The sequence below is a fragment of the Mytilus californianus genome, unplaced genomic scaffold (assembly GCF_021869535.1).
Source record: "Mytilus californianus isolate M0D057914Y unplaced genomic scaffold, xbMytCali1.0.p SCAF_3, whole genome shotgun sequence".
In the NCBI taxonomy this organism is placed as follows: domain Eukaryota; kingdom Metazoa; phylum Mollusca; class Bivalvia; order Mytilida; family Mytilidae; genus Mytilus; species Mytilus californianus.
Genome location: NW_026262679.1, coordinates 72,250,191 through 72,272,874, shown reverse-complemented (window position 1 = coordinate 72,272,874; position 22,684 = coordinate 72,250,191). Strand labels below are relative to the sequence as shown.

Below are 22,684 nucleotides of genomic sequence, written 5' to 3'. Positions count from 1 at the left end.
GTCTGTCCTACAAACTACAGGACAATTCAGGATTTAGTTATGAAATAGGATGAAAATTATCCAAACAACCACACCCCTTCTCGATAATCCTAAGGTCGTCTCTAATAACATTAACGGTACCAATTTTATTTCACCAGCCATTTTAGCAATTAATATCTCTTCAGTGATGTTGGAGACAAAAAAAAAATCTGATAAAAATGTTGAATAGCTGAGCCATAAAGGACGTCAACTTGAGCTAAACCGACCAAATGCAAATTCCAATCAAACAAAATTTCCATTCCAGTACTGTCCTTGCTATATCCGTCAAGTTTTTTGTTATCGTCTTGATAGTACGCTTTTTAAAACATTTTTGAAGTTTCTCTCTGACCATTAATGTTTTCAAGATTAACAGCAACAAAAAAACAAACAAAAAAAAACCTTACACAAATCAAAATAGTTTCAGTTATGGGCAACAACTCTAATATTAAAGGAGTCGTCCGATAGTTTAAGTAAGGCGTTCTTCACATTCTTAACAATTAATCTCTGTCAGATATTCTTAATCAAAATTTCTAATGTTAAGGGTTTTAATATACAAATAAGTTTAAATTGTATTTTACGACTTTATATTCTATGTTAACCATTGCAGTCATATTTGGCTACCGGTGAGTTCATCGGAATTCTTCTTGCTTCCAGATTCTCATTATTAAAGGATAATTCAGCCAAATTTAGTATGATATTGGGCTGGTAGTTTCAGTGGGATAATTGCAACGTTATATATATGGTGATCGATCATTTCATTTTCGGGTCGTGGTAGGTGGGTGTATGGGCCATGCGAATTTACTTTCGGATGGAATATTCATTCTTTTTTTTCAGCAAATTTTCCTTTTCAAGTTATTACCAGGTATTATATCATTCATTTTCAAATTCTCCGAGACCCCCCTCCCCTCCATTTATAAAGTGAGTATGGTCTGTATTTAACTCCAAAAAGGGCATGGTGTTTCGAAGTTCAAAATGAAACCTGCAAAAAATATACACACTTTTATATCGGACATAAAGCAAAATCAGCGGACAAAAAGCAACGGACAAAAAGCAAAAGTGTCGGACAAAAAGCAAAATTATCGGACAAAAAGCAAAACGGACAAAAAGCAACGGACAAAAAGCAAAAGTGTCGGACAAAAAGCAAAATTATCGGACAAAAAGCAAAACGGACAAAAAGCAATGGACAAAAAGCAAAAGTGTCGGACAAAAAGCAAAATTATCGGACAAAAAGCAAAAGCGGACAAAAAGCAAATTGCGGACAAAAAGCACCGTATCACACGTTTTTTTTTATCATGTTCATTTAATGCTAAATAATTTTGTTGAAAATATTTTTTTCTAATAGCAAAAAAATGGACAAGATTATTGTTTTCAATCCAGATACAGCCAGAATTTTTGTTTAAGGCAAAAATCAGGGTCAGAATTTTTTCTTTAAAATATCTCAGACTGCCCACTCAAATCAAATGGTCCGTACCTTCGACATTAAATCTATATCTAGAGCTTACTGACTGGGGATCACTATTCAGCAGTGTTATTAATGGGCTGGGGCGTGTGGGGTTAAACATGTTTTCGTAGGTAAATAATATTGCTGTGGAACTTTTTTTTCATGAGAGTGTAATAGAGTATTACTTTCTGTTGGGTGGAATTGTGAAATAGAAGTCAATACGTTCTTGCTCAATACTTTGTCGCTTTGAAGGCGTCATGCTTGTCATCCTCAGCCTAAGCAATGTGCTACTGTAATATGAATTCCAAAATGATTGAGTGCCGTTTTTTTCGACGTACTGGTCAACTCCACCGTAGCGAATCACCGTGATGACTTTGACATAATCAATAATATATTACAGTAAATACGAGCAAATAATATCTTTATAAGTAAGGAATTGTCGCATAAAAATTAAATACACGGGAAATGGCAAAGTTCGCGAAGTCTAGTCTGATTAATCATTTTACAAAAAAAAAAATGCAAGCAAAAGAGGGCGTACGCCCTCTACACTCCCCTCTGGATCCGCCACTGTGAACTGTGGTTTATTTTTATCAATAGTACCGCTTAAGTCGACGCTAGGGGCCGTCTTGACCTTGCTGTAGGGTATGAATGATTCGTTCATTTTTGAAGACCCTACATCAACTGTCAAGATGAAGAACAGGAATAAAAGTCCTGTTCATTGATAATTTTCTGTGTTTTCTATGTATTGTGTGCGATTTTGTCCCATGTACATTTACTCCATATCCTTTCATTTTCTATGTAATGATGTTATCAAGGATTTGTATAGTTACTATACATCGCCCTTGTAGAACTAATTGTTATTTTCACTGTTTCTCTCTATGCATTATAGTATTTAAAAAATGAAAAAAAAAAAACGTCTTATAAATTTCATGAGTACAAAGCGCTTTTCAGGATTTACTTCCATCAGGAAGCTCAAGGCTGAATATTTGAAAGTCAATGATGTATAAGAACTAAAACAGTTCAACAGCTATATGACCAAAAATGACCTAAAAATAATAGAAAAATCCATCTAAGGTTAACTTTAACAGGAGGAGTTGAAACTTTTAAAGTTTCTTGATAATTTTTTAATTCATAAACTGACAATATAAGAAAGGTTTGATATAAATCATGTCAGTATCGAAGTATTGACTACTGAGCTGATGATATATTTGGGGACTGATAGTCTAACAGCAGCGTTATTGACCCAATATAATAACAACAAAAAATTACATCTTAAGCGCAATTTCTCCAAATTGGATTGTCTAATTTTTCTGAAAATTACGTAGAGATAAATCTGACCAGCTGCATAGGCGGATCTAGGGGGGGGGGCACTGGGGGGGACCCGGCCCCCTCCTTTTTGTGGAAAAAATTTGGTTGATTATATAGGGAATCACTGAAGCATGACTGGAGCGGGCCCCCCTTAGGTCAGACAGCGCCCCCCCCCCCCCCCCCCCTTATGAAAAGTTCTGGATCCGCCACTGGGCTGATCATAAAATTGAGAATGGAAATGGGGAATGTGTCAAAGAGACAACAACCCGACCATAGAGCAGACAACAGCCGAAGGCCACCAATGGGTCTTCAATGCAGCGAGAAACTCCCTCACCCGGAGGCGTCCTTCAGCTGGCCCCTAAACAAATATGTATACTAGTTCAGTGATAATGGACGTCATACTAAACTCCAAATTATACACAAGAAACTAAAATAAAAAATTCGTAAGGGTTCCGCGGAACCCAGTGTCTCGCCTATTTTTGCTGTTAATCGCAGGCTCAACAAAAATGAGGGAAAAAAATAAAAATATTCCTCTCGATACTATCTTTTGATTGTAAGAAGCTTCTGTCCAAGGTTAGTAAAAATCCAGGATAGTTTATGAATCTAATAAATGTTTTAAAAACTTTAACTGCAGACTGTATGTAATGCTAACTGGAAGAAAAACTAAGTCCATTTATAAGTAAAATACGGAAAAACAGGAACAAAATTTCCTTCTAGATACTAGCTTTTGATCATTAACAAGCTTCTGTCCAAGTTTGGTACAAATCCAGGATAGTTTAAGAAAGTTATTAAAATTTTAAAAACTTTAACCACAGAGTGAATGTAATGTTTCCTGGCAGAAAAACTAAGTCCATTTATAAGTAAAATACGGAAAAAATGGAATTTTTTTTTACAAAATTTACTTCTGGATACTATCTTATGATCATAAACAAGCTTCTGTCCTAGTTTGGTAGAAATCCAGGATAGTTTAAGAAAGTTATCAGAAATTTAAAAACTTCAACCACAGAGTGAATATAATGTTTCCTGGCAGAAAAACTAAATCCATTTAGAGGTAAATTACAGAAAAAATGGAATTTATTTTTTACAAAATTTACTTCTGGATACTATCTTATGATCATAAACAAGCTTCTGTCCTAGTTTTGGTAGAAATCAAGGATAGTTTAAGAAAGTTATTAAAATTTCAAAAACTTTAACCAGAGAGTGAATATTTGTGGACGCCGCCGACGCCGGCGGAATGTAGGATCGCTATGTCTCGCTTTTTCGACAAAAGTCGATAGCTCGACAAAAATGATACAAGACTAACAAAGGCCAGAGGCTCCTGACTTGGGACAGGCGCAAAAATGCGGCGGGGTTAAACATGTTTTTTGAGATCTCAACCCTCCCCCTATACCTCTAGCCAATGTAGATCAATGTAGAAAAAACAAACTAGTGTATTGTTGACACTGCAACTGACACCGCAACTTATACCACAGTCCGGAACAGTACACCAAATCTGTTTTTTTTATACTTTGTCAAGGTGAGAAAAAAGCTTTTAAGAATTATTGAAAATTTGACCAAGACTGACATTACAACACAAATAATGCATATTTGAGGGGTCATTCCTTTCTTTTTTAATGTGATGTGCCAAAAAGAAGTTATTTTGTATTAATAGTTATATCCTAACTATTTCTATGTGAAATTTGTAGTATTTTCATATTTTGGCCTGATTAAAAAAAACATAAAAATTCTGGCCTTATAGTAGTTTCACCAGAGATATTTTTGAAAAGTTTACAACAAGGGTAGCCACGTGACAATAAAAGCTAATTTTCAACAGAAAATGCACTACACAATCTATACCTCCAAATTAGCACATGTGAAACCACATAATTATACAAACTGACCACTAAAAACACAGCAAAAAATCTCATTTGTGTACAGAGCACAGTGTAGCATGAAGGAACATTAACAGACCAAAAAGGAGTTAAAAAAATTATTTTAAACCAAATGTACTCATTGTGTGCTTTGAAAAAATTGTACAATGGTTCACAAGTTTGTAAAACTTGTCTGATCCTATTTATATCCTGGATCTGAAATAAAATAGTCATACACTTAACCTAACCAAGTGATTGAAATAAAATCCTGTGAAACACCCTTCAGAAACCTCTTTCGGACTTTCCTGTGACCTGCATTTGCCATCCAGATTTGGCAAACTAGATCTAAGATATCTAGTGATCAGATACACCTAGCTGCTTGCAGAAAACCATCAAAATGAACCTTGAACTGTATTTGATGATCCATGATATTGTGTACAATTTCAAAGCATCAATTTGGTTAAATTATCCAGAAATTAAAGAAATACCATTTTTTAAGGTAATCTTAGGGCATTACTATTGAATGGGAAATGTGAAAAACATCAAAATCTAACTTGACCTGCACTTCATGGTCTATGACATTGTTTTTTTTTCAAGTGTTTGTTCTCCAGCAGTATAGTCAGTAACAGAAAACCAAATTTTTAAGGTATCTTGGGGCACATTTCTCTTGAATGGTAAATGTCAAAACCATATTAAAAGCAAACTAGACCTGTGTTCATTTCAACAGATTTGGTAAAGCAGTATTGTCATGGAAACCCAGATTTTAGCGGTAAATATGGCATTTCTTGTTCAATGTAAATGTCAAAACCATCAAAATCAAACTTTTCCTGCATTTTATGGTCCATGACATTGCCTTGATATATTTTAATATATATATACATGTATATATATATAAAGTGCCTAGAAAATCAACCTAACAATGTTAGAGTAGATCTGATTCTTTACATCCTCCCCGACTGGGTCTGGAACCTGTACTTTTCAGTTTATACTTCTACGACAACACTGACAACACCGCCTAGCATTGCGCAGACGCCTTATCTCCTCATCTAACTATAGCTGATTATATACTATATATAGTATCATAACTTCTTTCCCTCAAATAAATAGGCTCAACAAAACAAATGTTTGAATTGTTTTACAATTGTCATTTCGGGGGATTTTATAGCTGACTATGCGGTATGGGTTTTGCTCATTGTTAAAGGCCGTACAGTGACCTATAGTTGTTAATTTCTATGTCATTTGGTCTCTTGTGGAGTGTTGTCTAATTGGTAATCACACCAGATTTTTTTTTATATATTCATACTGCCAATAACCCAGACATCTTGAATTCATAGGATTCTTTCCACTAAATACATTTAACCTAACTACTTAAAGAAATACACAACACAAACTTATGTTTTTTGACTAGCTCGAGTACTGCATATTGTGAGCTGCCGATTTAATAAGACAAATTACACACTTTACATTATACAATATGAATTTAATAACTTATACTAGAAAAATAATCTCATGTCAACCTTTTGCATTTGAAAAACTGAATAACTACATTTCAATGTTCCGTGGCCAACCAGGAAAAACCCATTTTAGGAAACCTGTGTCCTTTTGTCAATGCCAGCGAAACTCTAAGTGTAGGACCTCACTCCGGGAAATGAGTAAAAGAAAACATAATTTTGTTTGAATATATGTAAGTAAAAAAGAAATCTTGTCATTAGGACTACGGCTATAAAAAATTTGGTACAAAAGTCGAAATACGATTACGTTTGTATAGCCATTCCACCTACATGAAAATTAATTTAAAAAATACAAAATTATGCAAATCTTTGTTCTCTTAAAGATCCTTAAAAAAATACAATGTTCACAAAATACTTACAAATTTCAGTTCACTTTACAACCTAATTTTTGGTGCTAAAATTCCTACGCCTACATGTATTACATGTGTGCAAGAAGACAATCAATTCCTGTTATACTTATATGCCTTAGGAATTTTTTATTATTAAAAACAACATACATGAATATAACTCATAAGCATAAAAATATATGATAGATAACCTAAATAAAATCATTATAACTGCAGGCGACTTAGCCTTAAAAAAGAAGAAAACTATGAAAAAATATTAAAAGAAAGTTAATAACAGAAAGCAAAAGTTATGGTATGATTACAGTCTTAAGAAAATAAAACAAGAACTAGATCATAAATGCAATCGATTGCAAAAGTATAGCAATGACCAATACATTAGAGGGTCATATTTTAAATGCCTAAAACATTACAGAAAAACGAGAAAAGATAAATGTAAGTTAAAGAGTTATTTCTTTAATAAGCTAGATAATCTTAAAAATGAAAATCCTAAAGCCTATTGGAAATTAGTTGAAAAATTAAAAGGAGATAACAATGATAAAAAGGAAACAAATATCAGTTTGGAAGATTGGGAGTTTCATTTTAAATCCCTAAATAAAAATACAATTGCTGAAAATGAATCAATTCTACAGGAGCTTAATAATTTAGAAAAAACTAATATTTTTAATGAATTAAGACTTTCAAGATTACAGAGTCTGAACTACTAAAAGCTATTAAATCTTTAAAGAATGGCAAATCCTGTGGATTAAATATGATACTAAATGAAATAATTAAGTACTGCCAATCAATTTTTAACCCACTATTTTTAAAAGCTTTTAATAGATTTTTTTCCGCAGGAATCTATCCTAAAATATGGTCAAAGAGAATATTTCAACTATACATAAAAAGGGGTCAATATATGATCCTTCAAACTATAGAGGTATAACAATAAGTGACACTATTGGTCAACTTTTTAACAGAATATTAAATAAAATAGACTGACAGCCTTTTTTTGAGAAGAAAAAACTCATTTGTAAAGAGCAAATTGGATTTAACAGAGGATGTAGTACATCTGATCATACGTTTGTAATAAATACTCTTATACAAAAATACATAAGAAATAAATCCCAACAATTATATGCATGTTTTGTAGACATTAAACGTGCATTTGACTCTGTATGAATTCGCAGCCATGTCCGGTCAGAATGGAGACGTTAAATCCAATGCCTTGTGTAGAGTGCCAAGCTGTATACATGTTAATAACCTTTGCAACAACTCTGAAGGATACGGAGAATTAATCAAACAATTATTTCCTTCAGCCACAGTAATAGTTATCTGAAAAAGAAATAGACACTTTTCAATTTTCTGTCATATTTTAAGAAACTGAAATAGGCAACAAATAGCAAACTGGGAATTACAATTAAAGGAGAGAAACTTTCCAAAATAATCATTTTTCCCTTCCTTAAACTTGACATGTCCTTCCAGAAAACATTAAATTGTAATAAGATTATAAAAACCATGGGAATTTACAAGATCTTAAATAAAAAAGTTTATAAATCTATATAATAGTTCTTTCTTACCTTTAAAATTCAACTCCAATGGCCATTTCCAACATCAATCTGTAAGGACAAGCTGTAATGCTAACCTGAAATATATAATGCTTAGTCATTCAAAATAGTTAGAAAAGAATCTTTGTTGCTATACTTATGTTCATTATATAGAAATAGGTGATATATAACATATCAAGGTAAAAGACGATGCAGAGAACACATCAATGTGACGAAACCCAACAACACAAACAAATATGACTTCTATGTAATCAATTCAAATCTTTTAAACATATATATGAGGACTTTGTCCCCAATAACAGTGGGAAAATCAATAAAACAAAAAATAAATATAAAAATAAATATACAAATGTAATCAAAATAATTAACTTTTTCAGTTTCCCGCATTTGTGCAGAAATCTTTTCTCTTCTTGTAAACAACTCACAATGGCAAACAATCCTATCAAGTTTGCGAGCTTTCTGTCAAATGGTCTTAGGAGTTGCATTCATAAGGTGACACTGTTACAATACTCAAAATAAATAGTCGAAGTCCCTATAGAAATGGCCAGGTCTAAATAATGGTATATGGCCTTTTTTAGGCGACCATACGGTATGGGATTTTTCTTATTGTTGAAAGCCGTACCGTTGCCTATAATTGCTTTCATCCACTTCATTTGAACTTTGGTGGACAGTTGTCTCATTGGCAATCATACCACATCTCCATATTTTTATAACTATACATGACGGGGAAACAATCCCATTACGTATGGGAGCTTTCTGTAAGAGTCTCAAGAGTTGTGGTGTTCAGAAGGTGTTTTATGGTCATAATACTTAAAATTGCAATCAACATCCCATCACTTCTTTAATAATAGTCGAATCAAAATAGTGGTATATTATGGTCAACTACACATGATGGAAAACAATTTGACCAAGTATGAAGGCTTTCCGTCTAATCCCATATCCCGCTTATCATTGTAATAATAACCCTTGTAATTTCATGTCTCCTCCCAAACTGTTTCCTGCACAATACTTTCCCTTTCCCATGTCAAGGTTATAAAAAATCGGCCAATCCCACTTCACACTTGGACCCCCAGGAGACCACATGCCAGGCTTCTGTCATAAAAACTCACAGGCATAACAAAATTCAAGGGCATTTACATAATCTGTAATCAACAAGTTCATAAATCTATGCAATGGTTCTTTCTTACCTTAAAAGTCAGCTCCAATGATCATTCTAAACCTCAACCCGTACTGAAAAGCAGTAATTATTGCTAGCCTGAAAAAGTAAAATGCTTAGTCAATAAAAATTCTTAAAAAATAAATAGAATCAGTGTTGGAATATTGCTTGCATATTATTGTGGATTTCTTTATTTTCTTGGGCACCAATTTATTTTATATTAAGGAACAATTGTATTTTTGTGGGTACTTTATTTCGTGGTTTTGCCAAAGTCTGCAAACAAAAATAGTCTTTACAATGACATCCATGTAACCAATTCAAATCTTTAGAACATTTAGTCAAGAAAAAAACAACATTTTACCTCTTACAACTTTAAGCCTTGAGCACATTTTATTTCCTTTAAACTTATTTTATAATAATAAAAGGAGTAGGCCTGGTAAGACCCCTTTTTGGCCCCAAAATATAGCATTTTTACAAATTTGTTTAAATGTAAACTTTTAGCTATTTATTGCAAAGAAGAATACTTCTGTTCCATTAATATGGGCTGATTTTGACAATACAATGCACATGCATCGGGTAATAACATCAGAAATTCATGCAATATTACTGAAATCTTCACAATTTTAGCATTTGTGCTAATTTTACGGTGGTTTTTGTCTAAAATGGAAGTGGCCGCATTTGTGTTCCATCTTAATATTTAAATATATGTTGTATTTGATGATAATACATAACAAATATAAAGGTCGAGACTGAACACAAATGCAGCCACTTTCATTTTAGACAAAAACCATCTGAAAAGTGACATTTTATGGATTATTTGATAGATTTTTCGTATTTAAGCCTCTATTTGAGCGTCTTTAATGACCAAATCAGTCCAAATCTTTTACATACACTAATTGAATCGACTGAAGTAGACACTTGCGTGAATGTCAAAAATCTTTCATTAGATGTACTTCGAATATTAGGCCAAAACGAGCCCTTACCAGACCTTCTCCTTTGTTTAAATAGACGAATTATATACCTACTTGTATATTAGAAATATTATACCACCAAGTCTTACTCCCCATTCATGAAAACTTTGGCACTAAAATAACCTAAAAAGGAATTAGAATTGACACAAATTATATATTTTACAAATCTGTTAAATTTCCAACCTAAATTTTTTTTTAAATTCTGTATTCTGATTGCATAATAGTGAGTTCTCTCCCACTGAAAGAAACATGCTTGCTGTTTATTGTACTAGTCTCCCCTTGAAGGATAAAATTCTATCTCGGGATTTACTTTTCACGTTATAAAATTTTATTTGTGTACCTGGAAAACATTTGTCAAACTGATAAATTATCTATTTCTGTGTTGTAAATGTGCAAAATAAGAAAAATGTGTGTTGCCTTATGTACTTTATCACATTTTTCTAGATAATGTACAGAAATTGGTTGGCTTAAATATACTTGCGTTATTTCTTTCATGTCATGGCCTCAGACTTGGGTGAAGATTAATGTAATAATTAATCTTCCTTGGAGCTTCAATATAGAAAGAAAAAACTGGCATTAATGGCAGCGAACATCATTGGTCAGTTGCCCTTTTAGACTATATATCATTCATTATTTTCATTTTAAATAGTAATGAAGACAGTTAAATGATATAATTATTATTTCCAAAATTAATGTGTGCTTCGAATTATCAGAAAACGGTGGCTAAGTTAACCAAAACAATCTGATGTGTACATTTTGAACAGAAAACAATCTAAATCAAGCCATATTTTCCCAATTTCTTAAAAAAAAAAAATGCAGATAAATATGTATATATCCAAATTGTCAATGTTAAGCGACTATTTGTTGTAATAATTATTTCAGAAATTAATGTGATGCATGTTTTATGTCAAATCCTAAATTGGGGTATAAGTATATTTAATATTACAATACATTCTTATTAAAATATATTTCATAAGAATATAAATTTGACAAAGAAATTTTGGACCATTTTGTAATGAAATTTCAAGCAGTTTTTCCAGGAGAAAACTGATTTTAAATACCTAACAAATATTATAATAGTTTAAAGTACAATTGTAATAACCAAATACTTACATGTTATTTATCTCCAATTTTCAATGAAATAATCTTCATCTTCTGCGACTGAAACTTGGTAAGGCCTGCTACTTTAAGCATCTTGTCCTGGTCTTCGCCAATGGCTCTATTTTCAGGGTCTATGCTGTAAACATCTTCTTCATAGTATCTGAAACAAAAACAAAATTATTTATAGACAGATGCTGATAAACTCAAATAAAATTTTACATATATTCAACAGTGAGCAAAAAAAAAAGACAGTTCAAAAATATCAAACCAAATATAAAACTTTTAATAAAGTTTGCTTATTTAAAAAATAAAACTTTTTTCAAAATATTTAGAAAGAAAAAACTGGCATTTATGGCAGCCAACACCATTGGTCAATTGCTCTTTTTGGCTATATATCATTAACTATTTTCATTTTAAATCTTTATTATTTAAAGCTTCAATGAAACAATCTTCATGTTCTGTGACTGAAACTTGGTAAGGCCTGCTACTGTAATAAAAACTAAAATTATAATTAGATCTTGAGTGGTAGTAGTTCATTGTTAAATTATCAGAAGTTGGTGGCTAACCAGGGATGATTTCAGGTGTTTTTCAAATGGGTCCATTAACCATCAAATTGGGAATTTTCATCCCAATGGGGATTTTTTTTATGCATAAAATCTTTGAAGAAATAACATTTTTTGCCTGGAAAAACAGAAAATGTATTTCGTTTTACCTGTACACTGCAGTTAAAAGTTTAACGGTCAGACTTTTGCCTTGAGGAAATAGAGCCAGACAAGATATAAAATATGATTTTTCATAAAACAAGTTTCCGACATATTATATAACCTGACTTGCTGGGCGATCTGCATTTACGAGATCAGTGCCCTTTAAATTCATCAATGTTATATAAAAAATAAAAATTTGCTCTCTGCCGAGGTCTGCTTTTACGAGGCCCATCCTGACAAAAAGCATCATTTATATGATCTGCTGGGTGATCTGGTTTTACGAGATCAATTACTCCCATAGCATTTTCGTCAATTGTATCTGAGAGGTCTACTTTTATGAGACCAAAGATATTGAGAAAAAAAATAATAAACCACAAGTTACCATGATTGAATAATTGTTAATAAAATGAGATCGTTGACAGCATTCTTATCCGGATTTTTAAACGCTTTGACAACAAACTGTGAAAAATTATAGTTGCCTAAATCAGTGACGTAAATTTTTTTTTTCCTGAATTGGGAATTTGTGTTCTAATAAATTTTTTTGGGCTCCGCCAGACAATTTTAGGCCCCTAAGCAGCCCTGAACTATACAGCAGAATCATTCCTGCTAACCAAAACAATCTGATGTATAATTTTGAGCAGAAATTATCAAAATTCAACTGAATCTTCAAACAATCTAAATCAAGCCATTGTTTCCAAATTACTTATTTGAAAAAAGAAATTTTGGACCATTTTGTAATTAAATTTCCAGCGGTTTCCCTAGGGAAAAACTGATTTTAATTACCTAAAAAAGCTATGTAAAGATTTGTTAAGTACAATAATAATAACCAAATACTTACATGCTACTCATCTCTAATCTTCATGTTCTTTGACTGAAACTTGGTAAGGCCTGCTACTGTAATAAAAACTAACATTATAATTAGATCATATTTATAAGATTAAAATGAAATATACTTCCCTTTAATTTTCTTCTCCTGGTCTTCGTCAATGGCTCCATTTTCGGGGTCTTTGCTGTAAACATCTTCTTCATAGTATCTGAAACAAAAACAAAATTATTTATAGACAGATGCTGATAAACTCAAATAAAATTTACATATATTCAACAGTGAGCAAAAAAAAAAAAAGACAGTTCAAAAATATCAAACCAAATATAAAACTTTTAATAAAGTTTGCTTATTTAAAAAATAAAACTTTTTTCAAAATATTAAGAAAGAAAAAACTGGCATTAATGGCAGCCAACATCATTGGTCAATTGCTCTTTTTGACTATATATCATTAACTATTTTCATTTTAAATCTTTATTTTAATCAGTAATGAAGACGGTTTAATGATATAATCATTATTTTTCGAAATTAATGTGTGTGTCAAATGATCACAAGTTGGTGGCTATTCAAAACAATCTGATGTATACACTTGAACAGAAATGATTAAAATTCAACTGAATTTCAACCAATCTAAATCAGGTCATATTTTCCCCAATTACTTATAGAAAAATGCAGATGAATATGTAAATTTCCAGGGAAAAACTGATTTTAATGACCTAACAAATATGAACATAGTTTTAAGTACAATTATATTGCTTGCATATTATTGTGGATTTCTTTATTTTCTTGGGCACCAATTTATTTTATATTAAGGAACAATTGTATTTTTGTGGGTACTTCATTTCGTGGTTTTGCCAAAGTCTGCATACAAAAATTAAGTCTTTACAATGACATCCATGTAACCAATTTAAATCTTTAGAACATCTAGTCAAGAAAAAAACAACATATTTACCTCTTACAACTTTAAGCCTTGAGCACATTTTATTTCCTTTAAACTTATTTTATAAAAATAAAAGGAGTAGGCCTGGTAAGACCCCTTTTTGGCCCCAAAATATAGCATTTTTACAAATTTGTTTAAATGTAAACTTTTAGCTATTTATTGCAAAGAAGAATACTTCTGTTCCATTAATATGGGCTGATTTTGACAATACAATGCACATGCATCAAGTAATAACATCAGAAATTCATGCAATACTACTGAAATCTTCACAATTTTAGCATTTGTGCTAATTTTACGGTGGTTTTTGTTTAAAATTGAAGTGGCCGCATTTGTGTTCTGTCTTAATATTTAAATATATGTTGTATTTGATGATAATACATAACATATATAAAGGTTGAGACTGAACACGAATGCGGCCACTTTCATTTTAGACAAAAACCATCTGAAAAGTGACATTTTATGGATTATTTGATAGATTTTTCGTATTTAAGCCTCTATTTGAGCGTCTTTTATGACCAAATCAGTCCAAATCTTTTACATACACTAATTGAATCGACTGAAGTAGACACTTGCGTGTTTAAAAAATGTCAAAAATCTTTCATTAGATGTACTTCATTATTAGGCCAAAACGAACCCTTACCAGACCTTCTCCTTTGTTTAAATAGAGGAATTATATACCTACTTGTATATTAGAAATATTATACCACCAAGTCTTACTCCCCATTCATGAAAACATTGGCACTAATATAACCTAAAAAGGAATTAGAATTGACACAAATTATATATTTTACAAATCTGTTAAATTGCCAACCTAAATTTTTTTTTAAATTCTGTATTCTAATTGCATAATAGTGAGTTATCTCCCACTGAAAGAAACATTCTTGCTGTTTATTGTACTAGTCTCCCCTTGAAGGATAAAATTCTATCTCAGGATTTACTTTTCACGTTATAAAATTTTATTTGTGTACCTGGAAAACATTTGTTAACCTGATAAATTATCTATTTCTGTGTTGTAAATGTGCAAAATAAGAAAAATGTGTGTTGCCTTATGTACTTTATCACATTTTTCTAGATAATGTACAGAAATTGGTTGGCTTAAATATACTTGCGTTATTTCTTTCATGTCATGGCCTCAGACTTGGGTGAAGATTAATGTAATAATTAATCTTCCTTGGAGCTTCAATATAGAAAGAAAAAACTGGCATTAATGGCAGCGAACATCATTGGTCAGTTGCCCTTTTAGACTATATATCATTCATTATTTTCATTTTAAATAGTAAGAAGACAGTTAAATGATATAATAATTATTTCCAAAATTAATGTGTGCTTCGAATTATCAGAAAATGGTGGCTAAGTTAACCAAAACAATCTGATGTGTACATTTTGAACAGAAAACAATCTAAATCAAGCCATATTTTCCCAATTACTTAAAAAAAAAATGCAGATAAATATGTATATATCCAAATTGTCAATGTTAAGCAACTATTCGTTGTAATAATTATTTCAGAAATTAATGTGATGAATGTTTTATGTCAAATCCTAAATTGGGGTATAAGTATATTTAATATTACAATACATTCTTATTAAAATATATTCCATAAGAGTATAAATTTGACAAAGAAATTTTGGACCATTTTTTTAATGAAATTTCAAGCAGTTTTTCCAGGAGAAAACTGATTTTAAATACCTAACAAATATTATCATAGTTTAAAGTACAATTGTAATAACCAAATACTTACATGTTATTTATCTCCAATTTTCAATGAAATAATCTTCATCTTCTGCGACTGAAACTTGGTAAGGCCTGCTACTTTAAGCATCTTGTCCTGGTCTTCGCCAATGGCTCCATTTTCGGGGTCTTTGCTGTAAACATCTTCTTCATAGTATCTGAAACAAAGACAAAATTATTTATAGACAGATGCTGATAAACTCAAATAAAATTTACATATATTCAACAGTGAGCAAAAAAAAAAAGACAGTTCAAAAATATCAAACCAAATATAAAACTTTTAATAAAGTTTGCTTATTTAAAAAATTAAACTTTTATCAAAATATTTAGAAAGAAAAAACTGGCATTAATGGCAGCCAACATCATTGGTCAATTGCTCTTTTTGACTATATATCATTAACTATTTTCATTTTAAATCTTTATTTTAATCAGTAATGAAGACGGTTTAATGATATAATCATTATTTTTCGAAATTAATGTGTGTGTCAAATGATCACAAGTTGGTGGCTATTCAAAACAATCTGATGTATACACTTGAACAGAAATGATTAAAATTCAACTGAATTTCAAACAATCTAAATCAGGTCATATTTTCCAAATTACTTGTAAAAAAATGCAGATAAATATGTAAATTTCCAGGGAAAAACTGATTTTAATGACCTAACAAATATGAACATAGTTTTAAGTACAATTGTATAACCAAATACTTACATGCTACTCATTTCCAATCTTCAATGAAACAATCTTCATGTTCTGTGACTGACTGGAACTTGGTAAGGCCTGCTACTGTAATAGAACTAAAATTATAATTAGACTAAAATTAAATATACTTTCCTTTAATTTTCTTGTCCTGGTCTTAGTCAATGGCTCCATTTTAGGGGTCTTTGCTGTAAACATCTTCATAGTATCTGAAACAAAGACAAAATTATTTATAGACAGATGCTGATAAACTCAAATAAAATTTACATATATTCAACAGTGAGCAAAAAAAAAAAGACAGTTCAAAAATATCAAACCAAATATAAAACTTTTAATAAAGTTTGCTTATTTAAAAAATAAAACTTTTTTCAAAATATTTAGAAAGAAAAAACTGGCACTAATGGCAGCCAACATCATTGGTCAATTGCTCTTTTTAACTATATATCATTAACTATTTTCATTTTAAATCTTTATTTTAATCAGTAATGAAGACGGTTTAATGATATAATCATTATTTTCGAAATTAATGTGTGCATCAAATTATCACAAATTGGTGGCTATTCAAAACAATCTGATGTATACACTTGAACAGAAATGATTAAAATTCAACTGAATTTCAAACAATCTAAATCAGGTCATATTTTCCCAATTACTTATAGAAAAATGCAGATGAATATGTAAATTTCCAGGGAAAAACTGATTTTAATGACCTAACAAATGATTAAAATTCAATTGAATTTCAAACAATCTAAATTAAGTCATATTTTCCAAATTACTTTAAAAAAATCGACTAAATATCTAGATATCCAAATTGACAATCGGAAACTTTACTTTCGTTCAGGTGAGACTATTAGAGAAAGGGTTTCCAAATTGTCAATGTTAAGAGAATATTTGCTGTTATAATTAATTCAGAAATTAATGTGATGCATGTTTTAATTCAAATCCTAAATTGGAGTACAAATAAAAAAGAAGATGTGGTATGATTAGCAATGAGACAACTCTCCACAAGAGACCAAATGACACAGAAATTAACAACTATAGGTCATCGTACGGCCTTCAACAATGAGCAAAGCCCATACTGCACAGTCAGCTATAAAAGGCCCCGAAATGACAATGTAAAACAATTCAAACGAGAATACTAAGTATACTTTCTTTAAGAGAATATTTGCAGTTATAATTAATTCAGAAATTAATGTGATTCATACTAAGTATAATTTCTTTAAGAGAATATTTGCAGTTATAATTAATTCAGAAATTAATGTGATGTATGTTTTAATTCAAATCCTAAATTGGAGTACAAATAAAAAAGAAGATGTGGTATGATTGCCAATGAGACAACTCTCCACAAGAGACCAAATGACACAGAAATTAACAACTATAGGTCACCGTACGGCCTTCAACAATGAGCAAAGCCCATACTGCACAGTCAGCTATTAAAGGCCCCGAAATGACAATGTAAAACAATTCAAACGAGAATACTAAGTATACTTTCTTATTAAAATATATTTCATTAGAGTATAAATTTGAAAAAGAAATTTTGGACTAATTTGTAATAAATTTTCAAGCTGTTTCTCCAGGGAAAACTGATTTTATTACCTTACAACTATTAACAGTTTAAGTACAATTGTAATGACAAAATACCTACATCATCATCTAGGCATCAACAATTATATCATCTCCATGTCTAGGACTGTACTTTCTTCTTCTCTCTGGTCTCCTGTCTATCTGTAATACATATTCAAATTATTTTAATATCTATCAGACAACTATTAATAAATAAAAAAAATATATACTTACTTTCCGATGCATATGTTACCTGTCCTGACGTAAATATCCTGGGGCTGGTATCTGAAACAAAAACAAAATAAGTTCAAAAATATTGTTACCAAATATAAAACTTAAAAAATTTGCTACTTTAATTTTTTTTTTCTTTCAAAATATCTATAAAGAAAAACTGGCATTAATGGCAGCAGCCATCATCATTGCTCAATTGCTCTTTTTGACTATATATCATTAACTTATTTTCATTTTAAATCTATATTTTAATCAGTAATGAAGACGGTTTAATGATATAATCATTATTTCCGAAATTAATGTGTGTGTCAAATTATCAGAAGTTGGTGGCTAACCAAAACAATCTGATGTATACATTTTGAACAGAAATGATTAAAATTCAATTGAATTTCAAACAATCTAAATTAAGTCATATTTTCCAAATTACTTTAAAAAAATCGACTAAATATGTAGATATCCAAATTGACAATCGGAAACTTTACTTTCGTTCAGGTGAGACTATTAGAGAAAGGGTTTCCAAATTGTCAATGTTAAGAGAATATTTGCTGTTATAATTAATTCAGAAATTAATGTGATGCATGTTTTAATTCAAATCCTAAATTGGAGTACAAATAAAAAAGAAGATGTGGTATGATTGGCAATGAGACAACTCTCCACAAGAGACCAAATGACACAGAAATTAACAACTATAGGTCATCGTACGGCCTTCAACAATGAGCAAAGCCCATACTGCACAGTCAGCTATAAAAGGCCCCGAAATGACAATGTAAAACAATTCAAACGAGAATACTAAGTATACTTTCTTTAAGAGAATATTTGCAGTTATAATTAATTCAGAAATTAATGTGATGCATACTAAGTATACTTTCTTTAAGAGAATATTTGCAGTTATAATTAATTCAGAAATTAATGTGATGCATGTTTTAATTCAAATCCTAAATTGGAGTACAAATAAAAAAGATGTGGTATGATTGCCAATGAGACAACTCTCCACAAGAGACCAAATGACACAGAAATTAACAACTATAGGTCACCGTACGGCCTTCAACAATGAGCAAAGCCCATACTGCACAGTCAGCTATAAAAGGCCCCGAAATGACAATGTAAAACAATTCAAACGAGAATACTAAGTATACTTTCTTTAAGAGAATATTTGCAGTTATAATTAATTCAGAAATTAATGTAATGCATACGAAGTATACTTTCTTTAAGAGAATATTTGCAGTTATAATTAATTCAGAAATTAATGTGATGCATACTAAGTATACTTTCTTTAAGAGAATATTTGCAGTTATAATTAATTCAGAAATTAATGTGATGCACAATTTAATTCAAATCCTAAATTGGTGTACAAATAAAAAAAAAGATGTGGTATGATTGCCAATGAGACAACTCCCCACAAGAGACCAATTGACACAGAAATTAACAACTATAGGTCACTGTACGGCCTTCAACAATGAGCAAAGCCCATACTGCACAGTCAGCTATTAAAGGCCCCGAAATGACAATGTAAAACAATTCAAACGAGAATACTAAGTATACTTTCTTATTAAAATATATTTCATTAGAGTATAAATTTGAAAAAGAAATTTTGGACTAATTTGTAATAAATTTTCAAGCTGTTTCTCCAGGGAAAACTGATTTTATTACCTTACAACTATTAACAGTTAAAGTACAATTGTAATGACAAAATACCTACATCATCATCTAGGCATCAACAATTATATCATCTCCATGTCTAGGACTGTACTTTCTTCTTCTCTCTGGTCTCCCGTCTATCTGTAATACATATTCAAATTATTTTAATATCTATCAGACAACTATTAATAAATAAAAAAAATATATACTTACTTTCCGATGCATATGTTACCTGTCCTGACGTAAATATCCTGGGGCTGGTGTCTGAAACAAAAACAAAATAAGTTCAAAAATATTGTTACCAAATATAAAACTTAAAAAATTTGCTACTCTAATTTTTTCTTTCTTTCAAAATATCTATAAAGAAAAACTGGCATTAATGGCAGCAGCCATCATCATTGCTCAATTGCTCTTTTTGACTATATATCATTAACTTATTTTCATTTTAAATCTATATTTCAATCAGTAATGAAGACGGTTTAATGATATAATCATTATTTCCGAAATTAATGTGCGTGTCAAATTATCAGAAGTTGGTGGCTAACCAAAACAATCTGATGTATACATTTTGAACAGAAATGATTAAAATTCAACTGAATTTCAAACAATCTAAATCAAGTCATATTTTCCAAATTACTTTAAAAAAATCGACTAAATATGTAGATATCCAAATTGACAATCGGAAACTTTACTTTCGTTCAGGTGAGACTATTAGAGAAAGGGTTTCCAAATTGTCAATGTTAAGAGAATATTTGCTGTTATAAATAATTCAGAAATTAATGTGATGCATGTTTTAATTCAAATCCTAAATTGGAGTACAAATAAAAAAGAAGATGTGGTATGATTGGCAATGAGACAACTCTCCACAAGAGACCAAATGACACAGAAATTAACAACTATAGGTCACCGTACGGCCTTCAACAATGAGCAAAGCCCATACTGCACAGTCAGCTATAAAAGGCCCCGAAATGACAATGTAAAACAATTCAAACGAGAATACTAAGTATACTTTCTTTAAGAGAATATTTGCAGTTATAATTAATTCAGAAATTAATGTGATGCATACTAAGTATACTTTCTTTAAGAGAATATTTGCAGTTATAATTAATTCAGAAATTAATGTGATGTATGTTTTAATTCAAATCCTAAATTGGAGTACAAATAAAAAAGAAGATGTGGTATGATTGCCAATGAGACAACTCTCCACAAGAGACCAAATGACACAGAAATTAACAACTATAGGTCACCGTACGGCCTTCAATAATGAGCAAAGCCCATACTGCACAGTCAGCTATTAAAGGCCCCGAAATGACAATGTAAAACAATTCAAACGAGAATACTAAGTATACTTTCTTATCAAAATATATTTCATTAGAGTATAAATTTGAAAAAGAAATTTTGGACTAATTTGTAATAAATTTTCAAGCTGTTTCTCCAGGGAAAACTGATTTTATTACCTTACAACTATTAACAGTTTTAAGTACAATTGTAATGACAAAATACCTACATCATCATCTAGGCATCAACAATTATATCATCTCCATGTCTAGGACTGTACGTTCTTCTTCTCTCTGGTCTCCCGTCTATCTGTAATACATATTCAAATTATTTTAATATCTATCAGACAACTATTAATAAATAAAAAAAATATATACTTACTTTCCGATGCATATGTTACCTGTCCTGACGTAAATATCCTGGGGCTGGTATCTGAAACAAAAACAAAATAAGTTCAAAAATATTATTACCAAATATAAAACTTAAACAATTTGCTACTTTAATTTTAATTTTCTTTCAAAATATCTATAAAGAAAAACTGGCATTAATGGCAGCAGCCATCATCATTGCTCAATTGCTCTTTTTGACTATATATCATTTACTTATTTTCATTTTAAATCTATATTTCAATCAGTAATGAAGACGGTTTAATGAAATAATCATTATTTCCGAAATTAATGTACGTGTCAAATTATCAGAAGTTGGTGGCTAACCAAAACAATCTGATGTATACATTTTGAACAGAAATGATTAAAATTCAACTGAATTTCAAACAATCTAAATCAAGTCTTATTTTCCAAATTACTTTAAAAAAATCGACTAAATATGTAGATATCCAAATTGACAATCGGAAACTTTACTTTCGTTCAGGTGAGACTATTAGAGAAAGGGTTTCCAAATTGTCAATGTTAAGAGAATATTTGCTGTTATAAATAATTCAGAAATTAATGTGATGCATGTTTTAATTCAAATCCTAAATTGGAGTACAAATAAAAAAGAAGATGTGGTATGATTGGCAATGAGACAACTCTCCACAAGAGACCAAATGACACAGAAATTAACAACTATAGGTCACCGTACGGCCTTCAACAATGAGCAAAGCCCATACTGCACAGTCAGCTATAAAAGGCCCCGAAATGACAATGTAAAACAATTCAAACGAGAATACTAAGTATACTTTCTTTAAGAGAATATTTGCAGTTATAATTAATTCAGAAATTAATGTGATGCATACTAAGTATACTTTCTTTAAAAGAATATTTGCAGTTATAATTAATTCAGAAATTAATGTGATGCATGTTTTAATTCAAATCCTAAATTGGAGTACAAATAAAAAAGAAGATGTGGTATGATTGCCAATAAGACAACTCTCCACAAGAGACCAAATGACACAGAAATTAACAACTATAGGTCACCGTACGGCCTTCAACAATGAGCAAAGCCCATACTGCACAGTCAGCTATTAAAGGCCCCGAAATGACAATGTAAAACAATTCAAACGAGAATACTAAGTATACTTTCTTATTAAAATATATTTCATTAGAGTATAAATTTGAAAAAGAAATTTTGGACTAATTTGTAATAAATTTTCAAGCTGTTTCTCCAGGGAAAACTGATTTTATTACCTTACAACTATTAACAGTTTAAGTACAATTGTAATGACAAAATACCTACATCATCATCTAGGCATCAACAATTATATCATCTCCATGTCTAGGACTGTACGTTCTTCTTCTCTCTGGTCTCCCGTCTATCTGTAATACATATTCAAATTATTTTAATATCTATCAGACAACTATTAATAAATAAAAAAAATATATACTTACTTTCCA

The 22,684-nt window shown here is 30.7% G+C and overlaps 1 long non-coding RNA gene across 19 annotated transcripts in view; it reads right to left on the bottom strand.

The window, feature by feature from the left end:
- Positions 1-22,684, bottom strand: part of LOC127735025 (uncharacterized) — a 154,939-nt gene that overhangs the window by 105,292 nt on the left and 26,963 nt on the right. For 4 of the 19 annotated variants that reach the window (XR_007997934.1, XR_007997933.1, XR_007997932.1 and 1 more), the window contains exons 2-5: positions 12,790-12,985; positions 11,260-11,407; positions 10,624-10,695; positions 10,201-10,269 (exon numbers count right to left, since the gene is read on the bottom strand). This is a non-coding gene — a long non-coding RNA (uncharacterized LOC127735025). Of the gene's footprint in view, positions 1-10,200; positions 10,270-10,623; positions 10,696-11,259; positions 11,408-12,789; positions 12,986-14,392; positions 14,463-14,819; positions 14,892-15,453; positions 15,602-16,154; positions 16,339-17,787; positions 18,007-19,635; positions 19,854-22,684 lie in introns of those variants that run through there. The other 15 variants (XR_007997942.1, XR_007997941.1, XR_007997940.1 and 12 more) reach the window with 12 other exon arrangements.